Here is a 26335-nt window from a genome sequence, read left to right on the forward strand (position 1 = left end):
TGGGTGGGTTTGGTGCGCACACACACACACGTGCAAAAAAAAAAAAGTGGGTGGGGTAACGGTAAGTTAACTGCGATGCGGTGCATGGACGACAGCCTGGATGGGAATGATGTCATCGGGAGCTGCGAGGAAGGAGCTGGTTACCAACACCCCCCCCCCCCTCCGCCCGGAAGCATCGACGCCGAGCTCCATGCGTTTCTAAAGGCTGGTTTATGGTCCTGCGTTACACCAACGCAGGGCCTACGGCGTACGTTGCGCGTCGCCGCGTCCCCTACGGCGTAGGCTACGCCGTCGATTTAACGCGGAACCATAAATCCGCCTTAACACCCCCACCCACCCCACGTACGCGCACACACTCTTTTCACACACACATCATGCCCACACTTTCCGTCACCGATTAATCCAGATTTATCCTCCGAGCTGGGTGGAGGGGGGTGGAGGAGGAAGAGGAGCGCGCTCGCTGAATCATTGAGAGAAAAGCAAACAAGAACTAAAAATAATCCAGATATGGATCTGATTTTGATTGCTACGAAGTCCGAGAATAGAGCCTCATCTACAGTTTATTATAGTGGCATGTTTTTCTGGCGTACTAGTGAGTGTGAGTGTGTGACGGTGCGTCACGTGGGTCGCAGGCCTATGTATTATTTTTAACTTTTATTTATTGTTGCTCGAGCTGTCCCCACATGCACCGACTGACCCAGATCACATGCAGTCATGTGAAAAATGAAGTGCACCTGCTTTCCGTGTTAAGGTTTTGTGAAACAGGACGTAATTAAAATGACCGAGTCCTTTTTTTTAATCAGGTTTCAAAAACAGGCAAAGGAAACCTGGGATGACCCACCTGCATCTCTGTGTCTTCAGGTGTTTAAACAAAATATAAGCACGGATTCTGATGTACGACCTTTTCATGCAGTTATTAAAAGGGGAAATGCAGCCACGAGGTGCTAATCAGATGTACTTGATTAACTGGTCATTAGTAAGTGTAATCACGATACACGAGTAGAGGTTCTGACTAATGCTAAGGAGGATCGATATCAGCAACGCTCTCAAATATAATCTCCAAACAGTCTGGAGTCCATCGCTCTGCAGCGTGAAAGCTTGTTCACAACCGGAAAACATTCCTCACAGTTATCAAACTACCCAGGAGTAGACATCCCAGCAAGTTCACTTTGCCATAAAGGAAGACATTGTACAGAACCCCCCCCCCCCCCCCCCCCCCCATAGGAGCTACATCTAAGACTCAATAGGGACCAGTTAGTGTGTGTGACATTGTTAAAGACCATGACTGTACGATTAGAAAGAGTAAATAAGTGTCTTGTTGTCAGATCAAAGTGGAGATGGTTGCACATGATGCGCAGGGCCGTGATGAGTTTGCCATCGAGCTGTAGGCCGTGATATCTTCTGTATACCAGTATTCCAGAGGCCATCTGTCCTGCGGCTAAAGCTTGGCGATAATCGGGTCATCCAGCAGGACGACGATCCGAAGCACACCAGCAAAAGAACTGCTGAAGACAAAGGAGAACCAATCAAGGTTTACAGTGGTCCAGTAAATGTCAAGACCTCCAGCTGCATAAGTTAGCACGTGCAAACCTCAGCGAGCTAAACCGACGTTGAAGGGAAAAGTGGGTTGACACTTCCTATTCATGACCGCATGAATCCAGCTGGCTCTGAATTCCTCTCTTATGGACTTTGATGTCCTGGGTGTTGTTTATGGAAGCAGGAGAAGGTTCCTCCGAGCACCGTTTCCTGTCGGAGGATTTTTGCAAATTGAATGAGCGTGACTTGCCGGGCTGGTGCGAATCAGCAGAGTCTGTTAAACTGCAACTAAATTTAAAGGTTAAAACCCGCCTTAGTCGTTGGTAATTCCAGTGGCGCAAATTCCTGAACGCTAATTTAATTTCAAACAATTAAATTACCATGACTGGCTGGCATGCAGTGAACCAGAGGGTTTCTGGCCCCCGGGGGACTGAACGTCTGGACTTGCAGATGATTTCTTCACTTAGATACGACATTTGTAACATCATCGTGCCGGAGGTTGGTTTTCATGGGTCTGAAGCAGACACACAAACGCACGCTGACTGCTACTAGGTCAGTCGGTTGCAATCTTTGCCAAGGCTCTTTGGCCCCCAGCTGACCTAATCTGTTAAGTGTTCGGACGGAGACAGGTGAGACACGTGCACTGAGATATATGGCATTGTAGATGCAGGCGTTGCTCCAGTGGGTGACACAAACGCACATGTCAACGGCCTAACAATTACAATACTCACCTCCAGCAACCCAGGCCTTGAACACTGACGGAGACACAGACACACACACACACACACACACACACACACGACCCTCTGTCGCGAAGATTTGCTGACAAGATCTTTCTTCAGATGCCTCTTGGCTCCAAACCAGCTGACTTTTTATGAGTGTGTCTTCTGAGTGATCCCCAGTGTACTGTGTCTGTGGGTCTTTCCTGTTATCTAAGTACTGACATCATATCCGGAAGACTATATTTTACATTTTTTTCCCACAGACATCTGTGTCCCATGGACTGCTATATATATATGTGTGTGTGCGTGTGTGTGCGTGCATCTTTTTGCCTTCATGAGAGCCGTTACTGTCCATCTGTCTGTGTGTGGGCACAAAAATAGTGAATATCCGCTGCCAAAAACTTGTTCTCACCAGCCCTCTCCCTCCTTGAAGTGTGTGTGTCTGTGTGTGTGTGTGTGTGTGTGTGTGTGTGGCTAGCAGAAAAGTGTTGTGTTCTGGCGGATCACATTTAAGTTGAGGAATGAATCAGTGTTTTGTTCATCCAGTAGCAGACAAAGCCCCCCATAGAGAGATGAAGGAAGAGAGAAGGATCAAGAAAAAGAGGAAAATATAGCCGACGTGAGGTGGGTTGAGGGAAAGAGTGAGGAATGTTAGAGGCAATTTGACACAGGAAGCAGGTCCTGCTTCACCCTCCCTCCCGGAGGACAAGGTCCCCACACAACAGGGACATGCTGGCAGGTAGAAATGATGCTTGGGCGGAGGAGGTGTTTTCAGGTGGGTGTGTCTCAGGGAGCAGGTTATGGTGTGGGGTCACCCGTCAGTGCGTAGAGGAAATGAAAAGGATCACGGTTCATATCCGGAGGTGGACATGGACACTCCCTTCCACCTCGTCTGGTCCCTTTTTTAAGCCTTGTTTTCAGGGCGGACCTGTGGATTTGTTTGCAGGTGCAAGAATTTCATGTTTACCATCTGTCATAAAGGACGCTGCGATCACAATGCATCTTTTTTCAGCTTGTTCTCTCAGATAAGAGAACAATGAGCCCTCTTCCCAGCAGATGTTTTTACATGTCACAGCAGGAAATGCAAAGGTCTAGTAACGTGCCACATGGGAGCATTCCTGCTGCTGTGCATGCTGGTTTAATGGGGAGCTAAAGGGAACTGATTCATGTTATTTATTTCTTCTTTTTTCTTTCTTTCTCCTTGCTATGACAGGTTGAAATGTCTGCTCTTGAAAATTAGTGCTGAAAATCTGTAGCCAAGTCTGGAGTTTGACTTGTTAATCAAAACTTCTGTATAAAAACTCAGTTTAAATGAGGCTTAAACTGATGCCACTGTAATTGGCCCCAGAGCTCAAAAGACCTCCCAGCAGTCTGTGGAAACCTTTTTTATGCTCCATGTCAAACTGCATGCTAATCATTCACTCGTTACATCTGACTCTTGTCTGGCGCGGAGTTTAGAAATCTGTGGGTTTGTGCTTTTTCCTGTTCCTGCGGGTTTTTTCCACGGGAGAGGGAACAAAGAGATTTGGTGGGTTTTCAATGGTTCCCTCAAGCTAACACGACATTATAATGAACTTTTATCGCTCATCCATTTTCACGATGATTGTTGGAAAAGAAAAATGCTACTCGCATATCCTTAATCCACAACATCCTCCATCAACCAGAAGCCCGGGTCACAGTCGCTGACTGACTGACTGGGTTATTTTGGGCAAACTATGGGCCCTAACCCTGTGTTGAGAGGAAATGAGAGACACATGTTTGATAAGCTAAGTGAGCATTTTAAATTCTCACTGTAGATCTGCGTTGTCTTTTTGCTATGCTGAGAAGCTACAGACGTGTCTGTATTTATTCTTTGTTGAGCATTAAAGAAAAACAAATGATCCTGAGATCAAGGGTGAGGGTGCATCGCTACAGTCCGAGACGCCCCGACTGTTGAAAATGAGAGCACTTAGAGGAATAAATCCAGGCCTCACAAGTAAATTATGGTAATTAATTGAAGTGGTTACTCAGTTGTGTAGCTGGTCTGCAGATGCTTCACAATGCTGCAGCTCATCATCTCCCAACAAAAGCGAAGCAAAGTGAAGCCTCGGAGCGCACTTTATAGTCTGACAAGCACTGCTCTCACAGTTCGGCTGAACATGAGGACATTTGCTGTTATTTGTTCAAACCATTTTTACGTGACTAAGCATCTTTATATGTTGGAAGAAGGACAAGGTCATGTCTCATAGCGTCACATGTAAAACCTTAGTCAACAGATGGCCGTGGCGGATGATCTCTCAGATATGAAAGATGATGTATCCCTACATGGGATGTGCTGCAGCAAATGCTTTATTTATTTATTTTAAATGTATTTATTAGATTTTGGTTTGCAGTTTCCAACAAGTCAAACATCAGTCACTGTTACAGGCAACAAAGCAAACTTTTTCTCCCCGTTCTCCCTCCCATCCCCTCGTCCCCTAGAAAGAATAAGAAAAATGGGTTAGAATAATAATAATTAAAAACAAATATATATATATATATATATATATATATATATATATATATATATATATATATATATATATAAAAAATAGAGCAGAAAAGAGGGAAAAACACTTAAACATAGATATCCATTAAATAAGTACCCTGGATGTGATATACAGTATACGCATGCCCGTGTGAATACAGACATACATACAAATACATGCATAAAAATACTGAGATCAATTACGACATTGATGTATTTCACGAACGTTTTCAGGCCATTATTAGTATTAGTATTATTAGTATCATGTCTTAAAAAACATATAAAAGGTCTCCAGATGTCATCAAAGACATGTTGCTTCCGTCTAATAATGTAAGTTATCTTTTCCATTGTTATGTTTAAAGCCATCTCTTTAATCCACCTTCCAATTCTTGGTCCATCAACATTTTTCCAATTAAGGGAAATGATACGTTTAGCTTGTAATATACACATATCTACAAGTCTAGATTCTTTATTTCGTCATTTTGGCGTAGTTGGGTGTATAAACCCAGAATAAAAAACCTTGGATCCATTGGTAACTTTTTGCCTAATATCTGATCAATCATATTAATAATATCCTGCCAGAATGATTTCACTTTCACACATTCCCATATGCAGTGGTACAATGTTCCTCTTGCTTCATTGCACTTAATACATGTATCAGGGATGTTATCATTAAACATGTGCAGTTTGACTGGGGTTATGTATGTACGCATCAGCCATTTATACTGAATAAGTTTCAGGTTGCTATTAATTGTTTGTTTCTGAGCTTTCATACATGCCCCCTTCCAGTCTTGTAGTGATATTGCATCTCCTATGTCTTCCATCCACAATCGCAGCCTATGTTTTGAAGATTCATCGGACCCGGATACGAGCAAATCCTAGCACATGCTTTATTTACTTGATTCTTTTATTATGTGTCTGCTGTGTACGTCCCTGTCCGTACTGCTCAGTCAGGTCCCTCATTGTGCAACACAAAACCCTCCAAGTGGAACTTATTCTCGGTATCAGTCTGCAGCCGCCGTATGAATTACTCCAGCGTCTCCATTCATGACTGCCATCACGCACAAGTGCGAGCATGTCTGCTCGGATACATGCACTGATAAGCATTAACGCGGGACTCCTGATTATTTTGCCCAGGCTGGATTCGCACGCTCGTCTTGCAGTAGTTGTGAACACTGGTGCTGTTGACTCAGTGAGTCAGAGGGAGACGGAGAATGCTTGGAGGTGTTTTAGGTGGGTTGAAATAGGCTGGGATAGCAGCTGGAGTAGAAACTAAACACACACTCCAACACACACATGCACACACTGTCTCCCTCGCAGTAATTGGACGATACTGTGGAGACATACTCACACACTCCTATTCTCTAGATGAATATGGAGGCAAAGGGAGGGAAGGAGAGAAATGGAAAGATGGGAGGTGCACAGACCACAAGATAATGAGGAATAGTGAAGGAGTCTAAAATGGATGGACAGAGGTGAGGATGGAAAAAGAGTTGAGGTGATGGCGAGTGGGGATGCTTGACGGGAGGAGGAAGGAGGTGAAAAGGGGAAACAAACTTGAGCCTAAAAGGATCAGAAGAAAAGAGGGGGGGAAAAAAAGATGATGGAAGCAAAGAGAGCAGGAGTGGGACGTGAGAGCGGGAGGCGAGTGAGGGATGGAGAAGGAAAGAAGATGGGCAGTGCTGGCACGTGGGGAGAGACGGTGATGGGGATGACGGCGAGGGAAAGAGATGGAGTCTGGATGGAGGGATGTGGAGAGCGTGAGGATGGGGGAGGGAGGCGTGCACTGCTCATTCCCAGGGGACCGGGCTCTACCTGCTCTCCATGGCCATCGCCATGACAACCAGTATGGCTGCTGCTGTCACAGCTTTATTGCCCTTCCTTCCACTCCATCCCCTCCCTCTTTTTCTCCTTTCTTTCTTTCTGTCTTCTTTTTCTCCTTGTTGCTTCTCTCGTGTAAAGGCTTTAACATTTCACTTTCTCATCTCTCTGTCACTTCTTTTATTTCCTACCTTCTGTCTTGTCATTTAATTCACTTTTTTCCTCTTTTTTTAATTTCTGCCATCTGTTCCTACAAAAATCTGAATTAAAACACAGATTCGGAGATGGCAGTTGTGTTTAAACTTATACACTAGTGTGTGTGTGTATGTGTGTGTGTGTGTGTATGCTCGGGCACACGTATGCTTTTGTGTATTCTTGCTATTACGAGACTCTAAATTAGAGAGCATAAATGCAGCACCGTCTCCCCAAACCACAAAGCATTCTGGGATCCCTGTGTTAGAGCTTTCGCTATAAATAAAACCCCTAGAAACAGGGCGCCTCCTTACCGCTAACGTGTGTGTGTGTGTGTGTGTGTGTGTGTGTGTGTGTGTGTGTGTGTGTGTGTGTGTGTGTGTGTGTGTGTGTGTGTGTGTGTGTGTGTGTGTGTGTGTGTGTGTGTGTGAATCAGATGCCTTCCAATTGCACATTAACTAAACAGTGAGATGATAATTTCCATGTACATTATTCATGTAGGTATTTGCATCTGTTCAGCATCGCTCCCTTTCCGGTCGGGTTTCTGTAACTGCATCATAATTATATTACGGGGGGGGCCGGATGGGTGGGGCTATGCAGGGCTGGAATGTGTATTTCCTGGCAGGCTGCTGATAAGAGTCAGTCTAAAGCTGCATTAAGGTTAGCCATCACACTCCCCACTACATTGGCAGGAACGTCCCCCAGAGGTTGGCCTCGGCCTGACCTTCCATGAAGAACTCAACAGCCGTTATCTCCCTCTCCATCAGTCTTTCCAATGATCATTTCTGTCCATGCAGAATATTTGATGCTATGTAAAAGGATTTATTTTCTACAGCAGATCAGACTCTTTAGAATTAGTAGTATTTTAAAGGCTCATTTACTAACGTTTAGCCGCATCAATCTATCTGCTGTCTTCACACTGGTTCAATTGACATGTACCACATTTGTCAGAGAGTTGCTGCTGTCAGACTTGGAGTCTCTCTCCAACGATAGAGCGATCTGCGTCTCTCCTCGCATCCCTGAGCGCAGCATCTGCATCTAAGATTAGCATGTGCATCCAGGTGTTGAGTTGAGTTGATGCAGATTGAAGCTGAAGTCTCAGCCAAGCCATTTCATGCAGGGCTGAATGCCAATTAAACAGTTTCCCGCTGCGCTCAAAAGCTAGATATTATCGTTTCTGGTGGACCAGTGAGCCAGGGCCGTGGTCTTCATCATCAGCCCGTCTCTCACTTGTTGGGGAGCTGGATTTGTTAGGGGACACATTGTTGCACATATTTATGTTGAGAAACTCCTTAAGCTTTATTCTTTGTTCCTACTTCAACGAGGAGATCCTCTCCTCCTCTGACGTATCTGTTCCTGTCAACTCTTAACCCTGTAAGTAGCTTCTGTCAACTGCCATCGCATCTAAAACCTGCCAGTACGGGATTCAGGGGAGGTGCTCGGTCAGCACTGAACACTCAGCTCAGATATGAAAACCCCCAGAGACACGAGTGGCGAGTCGTAAAAAGAGCCGATAGAAAAACATCAGGGCAAGCGTTTAGTTTTCTCTCGTTTTACATGCTGTTCTTTGAATGTGTCAGAGGGAAAAGAATAGAGGTTTCTATCATTTGGTGAAAGATTTGAAGAAAACCATTAAAAATGCCTAAAACTACCAGTCTTCCTTTAAGCTGATGGTTCAATCTAATCAGAAGACCGGTAAACTCAAATACAAAGTCTTTATTGTGTTAAGAGTGCCGAGTTAGACAGGAAGCACAGCATCTTCAATGTCAAAGCCACCAGAAATGTAAATGTGAACCACTCCTGCAGCGAGGCTGTAAAATCTATAGGTAAAAATAAAGACAAAGTTGTTCCCTAGAGCTTAAATCAATGGATAAAATTCTTTCAGAACTCCGGTGAGATAGTGATGTGACTACTGATTACGTCTGATAGTCATGCTTATCTAAAAAGCTTCAGTTTTTTGGGGCTGAAACCTATTTCTTGACTTGCTTTGATTGAAATAGTTTATTTATAGGAGCTGATCACTTATAGAGGCCCTCCAAGGTGCTGTGTGAGGATGTTTGCACTTATATTCATTGATGACGCATATAAACAAAGATGCACTGGAAAAAACAGGTCACAGGAAATAGGAAAGACGACGGGTCAAATCAGCTGAGGGTTCATGGTTTATGTTAGCTAAAAGAGCCTCAACGCAGTTCTTTGAAACGTCAACACGGCCTTGGTTTCTCGTCTTCTGATCAAGAAGGACATTGTTGTACATCTCTATCAGAAGTTGTTCGGTGACACCGATGTACTTGTTGAATGTCTGTGTTTAACTGGGTTCAAGCAGCAACAGTCGCAGGAAGTGAGGCTTCACAGATCCGGCCTGGAAGCTTCAACTCAAGGAGGATTTTCCCAAACCGAGCACGGGGGGGGTTCATACAGGTGTGTGTGTGTGTGTGTGTGTGCGTGTGTGTGTGCGTGCATGTGAAACGGTGGCGGAGAAGGCGGAGAGGGGGCCCGTGGAGGCCGCTCGTGCGAGAAATGCTGTGTGCGAAAGGCACGTGACTGCGTGTGTGAGTGTAAATAATTTAGCCCCGCGTCCCGACAGAGGAGTGAATGAGGTCAGGAGCTCATTGCTGCAACATTTTTCCTCCCTCCATCCATCTCCACAGCCTCCACCCACCAGCCCTCCTTGTCCTCCATCGCTGCAGAACTTGAAAGTGCGATTTTTATTCTGGCCTTTTTAATAAACGGAAAATGAGCAGGGCTTCTCTTATGTTAGTGACTCGGGTACCTTGACGCACTACGGCGCCACGAGGGGAGAACATCGATCCAATTAAACACAGACGGTGAAACCTCCCGTGTGTACATGTGTGTATGAGATGAACGTTTGAACCTGCTTCTTTAAAGAGCTTTTTCAGAGGTGTTTTCAGTTCGAGTGAGACACTGACGTAAACAAGGCACCTCTCTCCATCTCTGCTTGTGTGTGTTTGTGCGCTCGGTGGCAGCTCCAGGTTCCCATCAGGCGTATCAATAAACGCCCCCCTACGTGGACGTGCACGCACGAGTGCGCTAGCAGAAGCAGCAGCAGGTGATTCATTCTTAATCTTTCATTCCAACAGTTGTGGATTAGCCCTAATCTCACCCGCAGAGACTCGGCCCTGAAAGGCTGACTGACACCGAGAGTGTGGTGCGTGCACACGTGAGTGTGCCGTTTGTTTTTATCTGTGTGGGACGTGATAATTGTTTCCCTGGTTGGACCGAGGCTGGTGCCTGTACGACAGGACGTAATGTGACTTAGGAGGCAGATACCCGACAACAGTGAAACATAACACACAGCGGGGCGAGGAGGAAGAGGTGCTCGCATCAGGGAGCGCCCTCGCTGCAACATCTTTGAAGTTAATGAGAGTTGCATTTATTTATTTATTTTTTTTCAAATATAAGGCAAACATTTACATTTTTCTTGGTAAAGTAATAAACACCACGAAGGAATGACATTTTAAAAATGTGTTTTGAGGATGATCGCCGACTTAAACAATAGAACCTGTTCTACGTGTTTTGTGCATCACGGTGGTTTCTTTGTCTCCTCGTTTCCTGTTTGGTGAAAGAGCGATTTCACGAGAGAAAGGCGTCTCAAAACAACTAGATTCCACTAGAAAACATTTGTCTTCACGCTTGAAGGAAAAACTAAGAAGCAAAGCGGACCATTAGGAGGTGAAGAGGAGGCCAGGTGCTGCTAATAAACTGCTTCTGATTTATTGATCACTAGCAGGCATGCTCCTCTGTAAAAGCAAATGTTTTAGTCCTGAACATTTGGGTGTGTGTTAACACAATGCCAAGTAGGACAGACATAAGCAAACAGCTTATCGTACATCAAAGGCATCATTGTACAGTGGAGAGGTTATCTCAATTGTAAAACATTTGATTTTTCCAATCCTCCCAGGGGTGGATGCCCCAGCGAGCAGCTTCCCTACAAGGTCAGGCTCTCTGCTGCTCAGAGAAACTCCCCAACAATCCCAAGAGCTGCTTCTCACATCCTGCAGACCCCAGCTAGTTGTTAAACGTTAAAGTTGATGAGAGGGGCTTGTTTTGCAGCCACGGGGACCAGGGCGCGTTACTCTTATTGAGGCAACCAGAACTGCTCCGTATAGGACGGTATTCTATAGAGGCAAATATAAAGCCATCTGTCCAAGAGCTGAAGCTCAGCTGCAACTGGGTCATCCAGCGAGACATTGATCCCGACCACACGAGCAAACCTAAACAGATTGGCCGGGAAAGAAACGGAGCAAGATGTTGCAAAGGCCTATTCAGAGTCCAGACCTCAAGGAGACTGGCTGTGGCAGCCATGAACTAATGTCTGCAGACCTCAGTGACCTAAATCAGTTTTACTTACTCCAAGACAGCGTGAGACCGTAACAGGCTGCAGGAAATAATTACTTAAAGGAGGTTCTAGATGCTGCTGCATTATAGGGGGTCATTGTTTTTACACTCTTCTGCATTTTGGGGGTGGTTCAAGTCGCCCCGATCACAATATGTCAGTTTTAAGTATGCAGATGCAGTGACCCAACCCTCGGTGTGACAAATGACATGTGGTTCATTTATAGCTGAGCAGATTTCTTAACACCTGATATTATGCAATAAAAAAAAAGTCTCAAGCTGTACAATCCCACCCCCCGGCCCCCTGCCAGGAAAACAAGCCATAAGGTATGGCAGCAGAAATGATTAGATACTGTGTCGAGGCAGAGGATGGAAGATTTGGGGGGGGGAGGAAAGGAGAGCGGGGTCGAAGGCAATCGCAGACGAAAAGGAAAGGAAAGGAAAGGACAGGCTGGTGGTGGTTAACGTGCAGCAGGAGCAAAGAGGAGATTGATAAAAGTGATGGGAACAACGGGACAAAAAGAGCCAATCAGGAAACAGAGGAGGGACGGGAAAGGACTCGCTTGAGGTAGAGTGAAATGATCAAAAGAGCAAGAGAGCCGCATGTCGAGGGAGGAAAACGACATAATGAGAGGGAGCTGGACAGGGTGGATTGGTGTCTCAGCAGCAGCAGAGAGATGGTAAGACTGGTGGTTAACGCAGGACTGTAAAGAGCTTATAGCAGCTGAGGCGGATTGAACGGAGGGAACAACCTGGACAGGATTACACCGAGGCAAGAAAGAAAGAAAGGTGGGCCGCAGGAGCGAGACTTGATCACAACCGACACGTCTCCCCGTCCTCCAGTTGCAGCTGCTGTTCACCATCCCTGTACCCGTCTTCATTTGCAGGCTGCACAATTACGCTCTAATAAAGAGGGAGCTCATTGCACCAATCGCTTACACCAAACACACCGGAGCTAATTATATGTTCGACAAGCCATTAGTTACTCAAATATACATCTTAATTAACTGGTGAGAAATGTTGCCCACTGAGAGAAAAGCTTTCTCGAGGTGGAAAGAGTCTTCAACAACAGAGAAAAGTGTTCTCACCTGCAGCCCAGGTCACGTTATTTATGGTGGATTCAACAGATGATTACTGGAATGGACATCGAGTGGAAATAAAGACCTCCTGCTAGAATTATACAAAATAATATTCACACATTTTACCAGATTATCCTCATCTGCTTTTTTAAAAACATTTTGCGCAGCAGACCTTGCAGCAGTCGTTCCCCGTGGTTTCACCTGTTAAATACATAAATAAACTTGATGCTTTTCTTTAGCCTAAACAACAGGATATAGTGTCAGTATTTTCACAGCCGTACCACTAGTTTGTTTTTAGAGTCTAAATGATAAATGGGGACATAAATGTTTGGAATCGGCCCAAAACTCGACTTCACCTCTGTTTACTTCATTTCATTTTATGGTAACAATGAGCACCAAACTGTAAATAATTCAGATTTTACCACGGCAATGAAAAGAGTGTGATATGTCAGTACTGCTGAAATATGAATAATCAAGATTATTTACAGAAAAGTGACACATTTTGTGTCTAAGCTCGTGCTAAAAAAGCAAGTTTTTTAAAATGAAGCCTTGTATCTGCTGTTTGGCCTGAGTTATCTTCTGTTTGAATATTTTCCAGTTAGTTTTTTTGTTAAGGCCAAAAAGATGAAATTTTCATTATGAATGATTAAACACAGAAAAGCAGAGAACTGGAAAAGCTGGATGTTTTGAACTTTCATAGAAAAGGTCACTATTAACCAGTTTTCCGCTGATTGTTTCCAGGGAGAGGGCCCTGGTGTGAAGATAATCTGGATGATTTGTGTAATAATATATCAAAACGTTGAAAATGTTATGCATTTAGATGAAATGGAAATTCAAGATCCCCGTGACCCTTAATAATAAGAATAACGGGGTATAGTTGAGGGGAGGATTGATGGGATTTAAAGGTTTGACCGTATTTGTGCTCGTCAGTGCGAGACCTGCTGTCTCACGGGGTCTTTAACTCGATCATATCACATGAAACAAATATCAATTAAAACCTGAAACCACACAAGAGCTATTCAGTGAAAGAGAAATCAAATGGCTTATTTTATTTCCTTTGCTGGATGTTGAGTCATGAGTCCTCGGACGTCAGTAAATCAGTATCTCATGACAAACGTCGGGTCGGGTCACAAGTGTTTGCCGTTAAATCTTCGCCGTCCAGAAAGCGGAGACCACATGCCGCTGTAGCCTCATCCGGGGTTCACTTTGAAGCCGGCGTTTACGATCCGGGTGACTAGTGTTGGATATCGATGGCCGTTCTGATGCATGACTGCATGCTCTGCATCTGATGCTTGACTGACTGGCCGCCATGGCGCTGACTGGGGTTTCTCCGGGGCTCGCCTTAGTCAGGCAGGGCAAGGTCAGGCATGGATGATGCCTGTAGAGGTGTGTTTACGTCCTCTGTGTGTGTGTTTTTAAAGATATGATGAATGTGGCCGTGCCTTCTGCTCACCGTACCACTGGGTCATCCGTCCCGTCATCCCTCACAGCGCGTTTTCCCGTCTCAAGTGTTCTCCACTCGTTCCTTTCTGAGCTTTCCATGCACTCATTTCCTTCCCTCTCATGTCATCTGTGTGCTTCTATGACAGTCATTAGCCTGATTACGAAAACTGTAATCATTTGAACATGTACGCGCACGCACACACACTCACACACATGCGTGCAGATGTTGCCATGTGATTCTCATTCACTGTACGTCTGCAGAAATGTGATTCTCATCATCATGCGTGTGTGATTGCGTTTTCGATTTGAGGCTGAGAGAAGACCATTGATTACCATTTCTGTGTGTACTGAGTGCCCCCTCACACACACACACACACACACACACACACGCAACCACACAAAGGCATCATGGTCCTCGAGGCGCTCTCTTTCTCACACACAGCAACATTTCTGAGCCCTTTTGAAAAGTTCCTTAGAAACACGAGAAAAGTTCCAGCCACAGGCACCACGCCCTCCCACTGGCCTGGCAGAAATAGGCCTATTGAGCGGGGCTATAATCACACTCAAGCGCGCACACACACACAAACACACACACACACACATAAATTCACATTCATCCTCACTCCTTCTCTCCCCTAGCACTTCATAGAGGAAGCCACAAAAGCGCAGGCATTGACCCACCAGTTAACCAGCGGCATTCGCTGCAAACGCTCCTCCGGCCGCTCCCGAGCGGCAAAACTCCCAGCAGCACACCCTCCCAAACACAATAAATGCACTGCAGTGTGTTGTGCAGTGTGGGAGCTGTAACAGGACGTTGAGGCATTTTTGGCAGCAGGACGGTGACACACTCACATTCTAACACAGAGATGCATGTTTCATAAGGTCATATATAATAGAAAAGGATTCCTCGCGGAGAGGCCTTGAGAGTGTGTGTGTGTGTGTGTGTGTGTGTGTGTGTGTGTGTGTGTGTGTGTGTGTGTGTGTGTGTGTGTGTGTGTGTGTGTGTGTGTGTGTGTGTGTGTGTGTGTGTGTGTGTGTGTGTGTGTGTGTGTTTCGGTCTAGAGACGTGCTCTTTAATCCCACTGGACCGTCTGATTACTGTAACAGCTGGGCCCTACATAGATATACGTTTGTGTGTTTCAGGGTTTATCACCCCTCCTCCCATCGCAGCGCTCCCCGAGCGGATCGGAGCGTTAGAGACGTTTTCTCACAGCTCCAGCTCATCACACGGCATCAGACCAGCTGATGTGTCACTATGCAGTCACAGGATTTCCACTGAATGAGTGTCACTTTCTAGTTTCTGGCTCGGATGTCACAGGTCAAACACGTCGCGTCTCGGAGGGCAATCCAGCTCTTTCAACCCTGGTCAGCTGATCGTGTTCAGAGACGCACAATAGCCCTTTTATAGACTGAAGTTGTTGTTTTTTTCCCTCTCTCCGAATATCTCCATCCTGGTTGCTTTGCATGCTCGTTTTAAAGCTTAGACATGAGCACCCGTTCAAGAATGACTTCATCAAAGATACAACAGAGGAGCAACTGGTGCATCTGTTTACAGAGCAGCCGAGCAAACACAAGCTGTTTATGATAAAGAATTAAATCAGGTAGCTTTCCACACGGCGCCAGTGCTCTTCATCATTCACCTTCCCGTGGCTGCTCTTCCTCCTTCACATGGGTTTGAAAAATGGGCAAAAAAGTCACAACTGAAAGAACGATAAATCCCTTTAAATCGTAGCATCGCTAATGGCAACCAGGGGCAGCTCAAAGACTCTCTGGCTTCAGCAGACTCTTCTTTTCAGAGAGCCTCCGTTTCTCTCCTGAACCTTGTGTACATTTTTCCCCACAAGTCATTTGCTGAACTTACTCCAGATCTGTTTGATGGTGGTCACTTTGAAGGTTTTTGATTAGATTTTACACACATGTGCGAGGCTGACAGTATTGTTAGCAAAGGTCCACCCTGTTCCAGGAACATCGAGACTTCACAAACCGGTTGGCGACAACATGGGAGTCGTTCCACTTCTTATATACCGTATGTTTTTGATCTTTTGTGTTATCCACTCTATGCAACACCACTTTTACCACGTGGGTGCTGCACATCACATGAAAGGCTCGTGTGTCATCCCCAAGCAAGATGCACAGCAAAGTTCCCTCTCTGGCGGCACAAAGCGGTATTAAAGGACATGCCGGACCATCCCCGCTCATTGGCACGGTAGTGTCAGTCCAGCAGTGCCCCGTGTGGTCTGAAGTGGTATTGCGACATAGACTGGCTGGGAACCGGATACAGTTTCTGTCTGGTGTTGCAGACACTTTTTCTGTGTAATGTTATCATTTCAAAAGGAGACAAGCACTCAGAGTGCAGTCAGCCTGGTTTCCCCTGAAAACAGGCACACTGAAACAATTCAAGTTAAAAAAAAAAAGCTTAAGAATGTTCACTAATACAGGAGAACAATAATATATCTGTAAAAGGAGAATAGCAATAACTCTCTGCCTGTAGAGCAAAGAAATGCCGTCCTTTATCCTTGCTCAACCTCTCCTGAGTTTGGAAATTCACCTCCCTACACGTGTAATCTTAACAGATGAGAAGATGATAAAGTGGAAACATTTGCTGAAATTATAGACACTGTTAGTTTTGCAAGCGTCTCTTTCTTTCTTCGTCGGTTCGTCTTCGCTGGTAGTTGCTCCGGTTTTTGCTGCGTAGGCGAAAAGCCAAGCTGATATCAGTGAGATAAAGTCCCGTAACTCTTGACTCGCACGTTTCCTACTCAGATATTACATCTGAACTCTCTGCAGGAGTAAAACGGACTCATTAACAATGCAAGCTACTAGATAAAGAACAATATACTTAAAAAGGCCAATATTTATATATAGATTAGCTAGATTTATGGGAAAAATCCTGACGGGGGAAATTAATGTGAAAACATTTTTACTTTTGACAAGCTCTGTGATCAAATCTATAAAAGATCCACTTAGTGAGGATTGCTTGTCAGGCCGACACTTAAAGTATTTCACTGAAGTGTGACACGCATTAAGTACAGCTCAGAGACAAATGCTGTACGTGAGATAAATACTGAGTCAGTTTGCTGTAGAGACATCCAGGTTCGTTACGTCCTTCACTGTCTGTCCTTTCTGTTCCTGCAGCTCTTTGACCAAATTATACACTTAAAAAATAGTCCATATTTAACAAACCACGCTGTAACTCAATACTTGGATCATGCCTTCCTCGTCTCAGCCCGGCGGAGGGAGATGATATTAGTGTTCAGATGCTTTTCAGCCGCAGCTCAGAGCTGTAATGAGACGCATTTAGAGCCCGAGCGAGCTAGAATAATATTCTAGAGCCAATGAAACGCCATCCTCCCACAGGTTGTCAACGGGGAATGAATACGGCCAATATATCCGAGACTTGGATCAGCCGCCGCAGCGTTATCAAGAATCCAATCACCAGAATGGACTAAAAATAGAGGAGACTGGAGCGTCGCTCATTTCCTGGCTGCCGTCCTGCACGAGCGTGTTTATGGTTTGTGCTCAATAGTTCACATTCACCGTGAACTACAGAGCGTTGTAGTTCCTGTGAGTACAAACTTCTGCGTGAAAAAGTTGGACAAACAGAAATGTTTTTGGCAAATGTTTGCACCTTCCTCCTCGGAGCCGCGTACGGGGCCTTGGCTTCAAGCATCCTCTGAGATGAGTAGGAGGTTCAGACAATCGGAGATTGATGGCTATGAATTTTAGAAACTTTTATTTATCCAACACACAGTTTTCAACTACCCCCAGAACCACCTCCTACCTTTTTTAAAGCCTCTAATGAGCGTAAACTAGCTCGGTGGGAACGAAGTGTGACGCCTGCTCACGACCTCCCACTGCCGCCGTGAAGAGTCTCTTCAAAACAAATTATAGTCTTAAGTTTGGGAATTTAATCATTTTTACTTGATTCAGTGGTGGAAAATAAAACCTCACAAATGGTGGATTATTTTGCAAAGGATATTCGACACAGATGCTGAACCCAAAACAAGAAACGCACGTATGAGGACTGTGCACGGAAGTGAATAATACGGCTGCATGTGGGGACTGCTGCCGATGAGCTCAAATAATGAACAAATATCTTTCTTATTGTATTCACATTTGGCTTCTGGTTGTGTTTCCAGCCCCTTCTCCTGAGAATCAGAGCCGTTTTTGACTTCTAGAAAAACACACATGTACAGTCTCCAGCCAAAGGAGCTCGCTGCATCAGCCCCCACATGACCTTTGGTAACGGTTTTAAACTCTAGCTGGTGTAAGTTACACATCCCCCCTAATGTTAACTTGATAGTTGACTGACTCATTTTGTCAGCCAACTGTCTTTGCCGTGCATACATTAAGAAAGTGATAAAACACTAACACGATTAAATTAAACTCGCACATGTCAAAGGTACAAAAGCAACAGAATAGAAATGGATTAACCAGAAGTGCATAACGGATATATGTAGATGTGCAAGTACAGGATATGTGTGTGCATGAATGTTTATGTACAGAAGACTATAACTGGTGCAGATTGTTTATTACTGGGGAACATGTGCAGTATATATGCAGTAGTGCAGTGGGTATGACATACGTTACATGCAGAAAGTACAATGATATCAAGACTCAAATCAAAGTTTTTGACATGTTTCTAGACTTGGGTCACTTTAGTTCATTCTGGATCCCTACTTTCCTTCCTTCCTTCATATGAACCCTTGACTGTAGCTTCAGAAATCCAATGTTGAGGTGTGTTCCACACGGTTGTGAATGTGTCCAACCCCACCGGCCCCCCCCCCCACCCCCCCCCCCCCCCCCCGGAACCGTAACGTGCACCCAGGTGTTATACATCAAAATGTGCGTCTCGATCTTGCGACGACGCGCATTACTTTTCTCAGTCAACCGTTTTTTGTGGCGATAGACGCCACAAAGCGTGCCCCCCCCCTCTGATTGGTCCATATTTGATAGTTCCTACTTTCTGCCATAACTTTTGAATGGTTTGGTATAGAGAGTCGTGGGTGGTTTCATGTTTCATCCGCTAAATGTCCAGGCCTGAAGAATCCACATGTAAGTCATACAAGCTTCCACTGCAGCCTGAACGTGCACAAGGGTGCGAGGGCCCGTTGCTGCTTATAGCTTTAAAAAAAAAAACCCAGGCTCTGTTCAGAAGCGTTGAGCGCACACATTCATCACACAGCCATCTATTTTTCCGTACGTTCAGGGTTAAAAAGAAGGAGGGGTGATGGGGTGGGGGGGTGATGGGAAAAGTTGGCGTACAGGAGCTCTTATGGCCATAAATTTCTTTCGGTATTGAGTGCAGTAAGAATGTGCCTCAGGTGCACCTCCAGGTGCTGATGCTTTGAATACTGAAGTAACCTTATATACCGGCCAAGTGAAGCAAAATACACGACCGTTACACACCGTTACACACACCATACCAGACCCCCCCCTTAGAGGCGTACCTGAAACAGCATAGCTTATCTCCCTTAGTTAGAGGACGTGCAGGCCTATGAATGCATGGAAGATAATAATACATGCACATTGCACATGCAAAGTAAAGAAAGAGCAGGAACTTGTTCTTTAAAAATAATGGATAGATAGATAGATGGGGCCTAATAAGTTGAATTTAGAGGAGACTTCTTAAAGTCAGGAAGACATCAAACATGATGTGAACATAGGACTTATAGAGTCCTTTACCTGGATCTGAGAGCGACTCGGGTTCACGGCGTCTCTGAAAGGATAAACTGATCCCCTCCAGCGTCTTTTTGAACACTTGGAGTGTTGTTGTTGTTTGGAAGAGGCTCTGAGTGGTATTCTGGTCCTGACCTGGATCTTAAAAACCCACTCGGGGCCTGGCCCCGCTGTTGTCAGGTGAGCGGCAGAGCAGACGCCAGACTCACCGCTGGCGCTTAAATGGCAGCGTGGCGTTATTTTTCATTTCTTGAAAACGACACAAAGACACTTTCTCCCAGAGACGGAGATCAAGTTTGTTTGTTTTTCAGTGGAAATAAAAATTTCAGTACTTGATCCCTAAACTGTTAATCCAATTAAAGGGAACATACCTGACAGCTAATCATAGCTAATCACATTTTGATCAGTTATAATAATTGTATAACAATGCGTGGACTAAAGAAATATTATGGGCCGAAGTTTGTTTTGAAAGATATTGGTAATGTGTCGGAGAAACCTGTCTCATGCACGTCAAGACTTTAACATTTGTGTCTTGGACTTGCAGGGACTAGGGATGGGCGGTATGGACTAAAAAATGTATCACGATAATTTCTGGCATTTATCCCGATAACGATAAAAATGACGATAGAAAAAATACCAATTCAACTTCACCTTTTCAACTATAAATCTATCTCGCTCTCAGATCCACCATGTTTGTTACACAAAAACATCATCAACGGGAATTTATCCTTCTTTCTTTCTTTCTTTCTTTCTTTCTTTCTTTCTTTCTTTCTTTCTTTCTTTCTTTCTTTCTTTCTTTCTTTCTTTCTTTCTTTCTTTCTTTCTTTCTTTCTTTCTTTCTTTCTTTCTTTCTTTCTTTCAGGCTCATTTCCTTCCTTCCTTCCTTCCTTCCTTCCTTCCTTCCTTCCTTCCTTCCTTCCTTCCTTCCTTCCTTCCTTCCTTCCTTCCTTCTTTTTTCCCTTCGTTCCTTCCTTCCTCCTGCTCTCTCCTTCCTTCCTTCCTTCCTTCCTTCCTTCCTTCCTTCCTTCCTTCCTTCCTTCCTTCCTTCCTTCCTTCCTTCCTTCCTTCCTTCCTTCCTTCCTTCCTTCCTTCCTTCCTTCCTTCCTTCCTTCCTTCCTTCACGTACGTTGTGCGTGGATTTAACGCAGAACCGTAAATCAGCTTTACACAAAAACGTCATCAACGGGAATTTATCGTTTTTACCGCGAGATGACAAATTCTTATCGTGAGGAATTTTTTTGACGGTATATCGTGAGCGGTAAAATATCGCCCTTTCCTAGCGGGGACCTGATCCTGTTGTTTGCCGTACCTGCAGCAGTGCTTGCTGTTCGGGGTCTGGCTGGACACCTGTCACCGTCGCCTCCCATAATCCTCCAGTTAACTCTTTTCTCCTCCTTTGTTTCCATTTTCATGTTGGACTTATGACTTTTATATTAACACAAGGCTTCTAAAAGGCCTGTGAATGAAGGTGCACATGTGAGGGTTATAAATCACTTCAGGAGATTGGGGGGGAGCTCTTTTGATCCCTGCGGCTATAGTGTGCAGATGTTGGCTGTTTTTAAGGTTCACAGGCGCTCACCTGACGTCAGTGCTACAAGATACTGTCTCGACATTCGACCGCCTTTGTGCATGAGCGCTAGGAGGTGTCACCGAGTGCTTGAGCAGTGTGACTGTGCAGAGGCTTCCCGTGCTAATCTCTGCTCAAGGTGGCAGGTGTCTTAACCAGGCCATCACCTGGTGACCTGCACACACACACATGGCTTGCCCTCTATCTGTCACACATCTTGTCTGGCTATAATTGTCCTAGTGTCCAGCTTGGCCGCCTGCCCAGATGGTAGAAGAGGAGGAGGGTGGTGAGTGAGATGAGGCAGAAAAGCAAAGCGGTGGCGGGAGATTAGAGGTCACCAGAGTGGAGTCGGGGATCCACTCGGGGGAAAGTAAGGATGGACGTGGAACGGCACAAACAGTAAATAACGCTGCAGGCTTGTGGCAGTCTGACCCTTTTCGGGTTCAGAGAGACGGCCCTCTGTCTGCAAACGGCACAGCTCAAACCTCTTATCAGCGTGGGTCAGACTGCTGTACCGAGCAGCCTCAAAGACGGCTTTGAATCAGCGGCTGCTCCACAGAGCGAAGGCTCTCCACTTACCGCGAATTAAACTGCTGGCAGGTCTCAAACTGGGCCATAACTATTACTTTACCTCACTTTAAGCTCATCGGGGTCTCAACTCTGACTTATTATTATTTTTATACCAGACTTGATCTCTGTGAAAGTGGCTGGTTAAAAGGAAACGTAAAGGAAACCTTAGAATACGAACTGCTGCAGTAATACAGATGTAATGCTTTGGAACAAATATAGCAGATATTGCAGCCTGAATGACGAGTTAACACACACACGCATACAGATGCATCACTGCACCACTACTTGTGTCAGAGGGATGATATTAACGTGAAATGACTGGATTGTGCAGTGATTATTGTATATGATTACACGAGGAACCGCAAGGCGCCACGACTCCACGCTGTGTAAAGATGAGTTTCCCCGTGGGTAAAGCAAACATTGAGCTTATTTAATTAATTATTTTCCCTGCTTTTCTCATTTTGAATTTCTACAAACGTTTAAATTTCATCGGTCATTAACAAGTATTTAAAGTCCTAACGAATTGCAGATATCCATACTAAAAATGGATTTGCTGGGGTTGATTAGTGATGTCCTGGATGAGGATTATGAGGACGTTTTTGAGGAGCAGAAAGACCTTCAGTTCAGGCCCAGCACAGGATGATTGCATTATTTCCTTTACTCGTGTATCTTCTAACTCCCTCTTTTGATGATGATGAGAGACCCATTTATAAAATGAACCCTCAGTCTCTCAAAATAAAATAGAAGAAGGACAACTCTGTGATTTACTGCGTGAGGCCGAGAGTGTTGAGAAAGCGCTGGTATGTGACGAGCAGTTTAGTGAAACTAAGCTTTCTCGGGTCAGAAACGGCGAGTTTATAACGCATATCATTAAGTGACATGTTATAGTGGGGGCTTGTCTTTGACATGAAAAATGGACCTCACCGGCAGGAAGTGTCCCCTGTATCCCCTCAGTGCTGCGACGGCAGTAAATGTAGGGACCGATAAAGGAATTAGGGATTCACAGATGGTGTGGGAAAGAAGAGGGAGTATTCAAATTATTCTTCACAGTTTGATAGCTCAGAGATGCCGCAGCACTCAAGAACACTTCTTCTGATGAAATCTCACCATATAAAAAGCACAATTGATGATTATATCTCCAAAGCAAGGCATAATTGTATGAGCCGGGTGAGGGGCTTAAAACTGTTGGTGTGTGTGCAAGGCATTGTGCTGCAGCCAGCATCTCGTGTTACTGAGGAATGCATTTGAAGTCAATCATAATGAAACCCTCTATCTATCTGCACTGCTAGCCTGAAGGCAATCTCTAACCTGAACTGAGCCAGACCAGATGGAAAAAACGGCTCCAAAAGACAAAAAAAATCTTTGCATCTCAAACATCTATCAATTACAGCAGCGTGAGGATTTTGAGTGTGTTCGTGTGTCAGTGTATAAAAGAGCTTTTGCCGATTATTGTTATGACTTCCTGCATCTTAGCACTACGTGAGCCTCACCCTCACCCATGGTTTTCTGCAGCAGAAACACACACACACACACACACACCTTGCTATTTCTTTCACCTAAATGGATGCAGGTAGCTGTGCTGCTTTATTATAAGACTCTCACAGGTGCACAATCTTGCATTGTTTTCACTCCAAACCTAAATTAGAGTGCAGAACGGATTAACTGCTGGGAAATAATGTCTGTGGAGTTCCACGATTGTCAGCCGAGATATAAAATCCAGGATCTGTAGCTGTAAAAAAAATGAGCTGACACGGGAGAGAAAGGTATAGGATCAAATTTATAGTGCATAGCCTGATGTCAGCTGAGGATCAAGTTTCCACCTGAGTCACTGAAAACGTTGCAACATCCCTCAAGAGGACGTGCAAACACACACAAGCGCACAGACAGCCCGATTCTCTCTCTGCATTTCTGTTTCCCTCAATTTTATGTTTTTCTCCTTCTCCTTCCACAAAATTATACATAATTATATATTCCAGGATCCCAGATTGTTTTAAACTGACTCCAACTGGCACCGCATGTCTTACAGTGGCACTGCTTCATATGTTGCCAAAAACCAGGATTGCATTTATCCCGCAGCTCCAGCTGAATACGGCCTGTCTTACAGTATCCCTTTATAACAAATGGGAACAAAATGCAGCGGTGAGGAGAAATCGAGGGCAACATACAGATGCTTTTGGCCCCGGGTTGTGCGTGCGGTGGTTGGGAGCTCATTGAGGTTGGTTTGGCTATGTGGCGCAGTCTGAAAACCGAGTCGTTTCCATGTCCAGAAATGGGCAAGATGAAGAGCCGGCCTCACTGGCACTGGACTCCCCCAAATCCACGTAAGAGACACCCACGCAGATGAGTCTGAGGAGCGCTCGGGTCTGCATGTAAGTACACGCACCACAGACGGGACCTGTGATTACACCCGTGCGGATACACACGCAGTGTAATTACCAACAGTGACGCACTACTGCCCACCATACTGTGATTTCACACGTATAATGTCGACTCATAAATTAAATATGGCGAGGCACGGACTGTGACTATAAATCAGGATTAAATGTTTGGATAAACATAGCCGATGCACATTTAAACACACAGTGCAGACGCACGGTCGACGTGGAGCTACAGCGAGTCCTGGAGGTTGTGGTGTGTATTGGGGGACTCGTAAATGGGGCCCCTGGGGTGAGCTCTGCAGCCGCTTTGGGGGTGGGGTGTGTTTATTCAAGCATGCATGTGTGTTTTTTTTTTGTTTTTTTTTTGAAGTCATGCTGAATTTAGTGGGCTAGCCTTGAGATAAGAACTGGGAGTTTAAGATGAAAGGAAAATGGGGCGAGGACAGGGATCCACAGAGTGTCTGGGGGCGAGGGGGGGGGGGGTTCAGAGGCAGACTGTTGTAGGTTGTTTCTTGGGTTGTTTTTTTGACGTTACATAACACCTTTATTTACGTCGTACTTTTATAAGTGTGTGAGAGTGTGTGTGCTCATCTGAGTGAGGCTGGTAGCTTCTCACAGGGAGACGGGAATTTCTGTGAAAGGCAAAGGTTGCCCATAGCAACTGCCTTCATTGTAAAACCGTGGAGTACAGAACACACACACACACACACACACACACACACACAGACACACACACACACACACACACACACTTTTGCACCATCCTCACACTGAGATGTCTTTTCAGTATTTTTCCGCACTTTCAGGATTGGACATCACCAGGCCTTCACACGCACTTCTTCTGTCCAACACACTCTCAGCCGTAAACGTTGCGTACCCCAGATCCCCCTCCCTCCTTCCGTCCGGCCTGCAAACAACTTCAAGTCAATTTCATTTTTAGGAGGTACATATAGCGTTTCAGCTCTACCTCGCGCTGCGCTGCGATGGACCGACATTCTCGGGTTTCTAGATTCCATTATGCTTTTATTAGCTTTTAAGGGCATCGGGTTTCCTGTGTCTGGAGCCGGGGAGGAGCTTCTGCTTCCGTGTGTGTACAATTAGTGTCACACAGACTAGAGAAAAGAGCTCCACTGGGCCTCAGGATGGGCTTAAGATTGCTGAGGAGATAAGTTTGCTTTGGTCAAATTTACAGCCGTGGACCGGCTCGTTTCCAATAACTGCAGCACAAATCAGCCCCATTGTTTTGTTGTGCCTTTTTTTTTTTTTTTTCTTCCTTCCTTCCGGCATTAAAACAATGTGCTAGATTTGAGCTTAGGATGTGCAGAAGATGGTACCTGAGTGAATGACCATAGGGGAAATAAAAAGGGCAATTTGTGAGACTCTATATATCCTCTTTTCACCAAAAAGCATGTCAACTCATCGTTTAGACTTAATGGTTGTTCTTTTATTCCGTCTTCTTGCTCTCATCAACTTAACTTTCAGATGCAGTTACCAGCTCAAAAGCTCACACTTTAAAAGGTGGTAAATATTTCAGTCAGATGAAGACTAAAAACCGAGGAGGGAGACATCTTTCTTCCTGACCAGAGAAAAGTTCAACGTTGTTGGTGTTGGTTGGTAAAATTCAAAGAATCTGAAATAAAACTTTTTTTTTTTTTAAACACAGGCAAGCAGCGCTTGATATCAGAATCCTTCAAGGTTAAAACCAAAGAAACGAGTTTAAATAGACCAACAGAACTGCTCATATTGGGCATCTGATGGTCATGCCACTAGATGCTGTAGATGACTGACATCTGCCCCCTCCATCACTGACTGGATGATGCTTTGATGCAGAAGCTGCCTGCTCTCTGATTTCAAACCAAATCGATATGGAAGTAAAAATAGCTCTTCGACAGGTTTCTGAAAACGTTTGAGGTGAGAAGTACCTCGCGTCCGTCCTCATGTTACATCAGCAGCAGCAACGCTCGGCTCATTCTCCCCTTTCATATCGGATCAACCCTCCGAAGGACATTAATCACGTTTTCTGTATCAAAAAATGAAAACTGGAATATTTCAATGTGAAACGCTGAAGGTTCGAGTCAATACTCAAAATACAAACAAAGCAGCAACAGAACATATGCAGAACGTATACAGAAACTACAGCATATTTTCAGTTTTTGCACAATATTTTTCAGTTGTAAGTGTGTAGTTTCAGTAGAGAAGAGCACAATTTTAATGCATAGTGTAGATTTATGTTTGCCCTCCACCACATGTTGTGATATCGTGCACGCTCTTGATTGGAGCATTAGATGAAACCGTTTGATGGAAAGGGGGAAAAAAAGCCTCTGACTACTGAAGGGTGTGTTAAATATCACAGGGATCTGGGATTGAGGTCATGAGAGAGGGAGAGACATGAATGAAACGGGAGGAGGGTTAGCCTCAAAGCCGGGGTCATTTACTTCAGAGAGACCCCCCCCCCCCACACACACACACACACACACACACACACA

At 44.9% G+C, this 26335-nt stretch overlaps 1 protein-coding gene across 1 annotated transcript in view; it reads left to right on the forward strand.

The window, feature by feature from the left end:
* The window catches only part of sdc3 (syndecan 3), a 40379-nt gene that overhangs the window by 1344 nt on the left and 12700 nt on the right, over positions 1-26335 (forward strand). The window lies entirely within an intron of this gene.

The sequence above is a fragment of the Cololabis saira genome, chromosome 15 (genome assembly GCF_033807715.1).
Source record: "Cololabis saira isolate AMF1-May2022 chromosome 15, fColSai1.1, whole genome shotgun sequence".
NCBI classification, from domain to species: domain Eukaryota; kingdom Metazoa; phylum Chordata; class Actinopteri; order Beloniformes; family Belonidae; genus Cololabis; species Cololabis saira.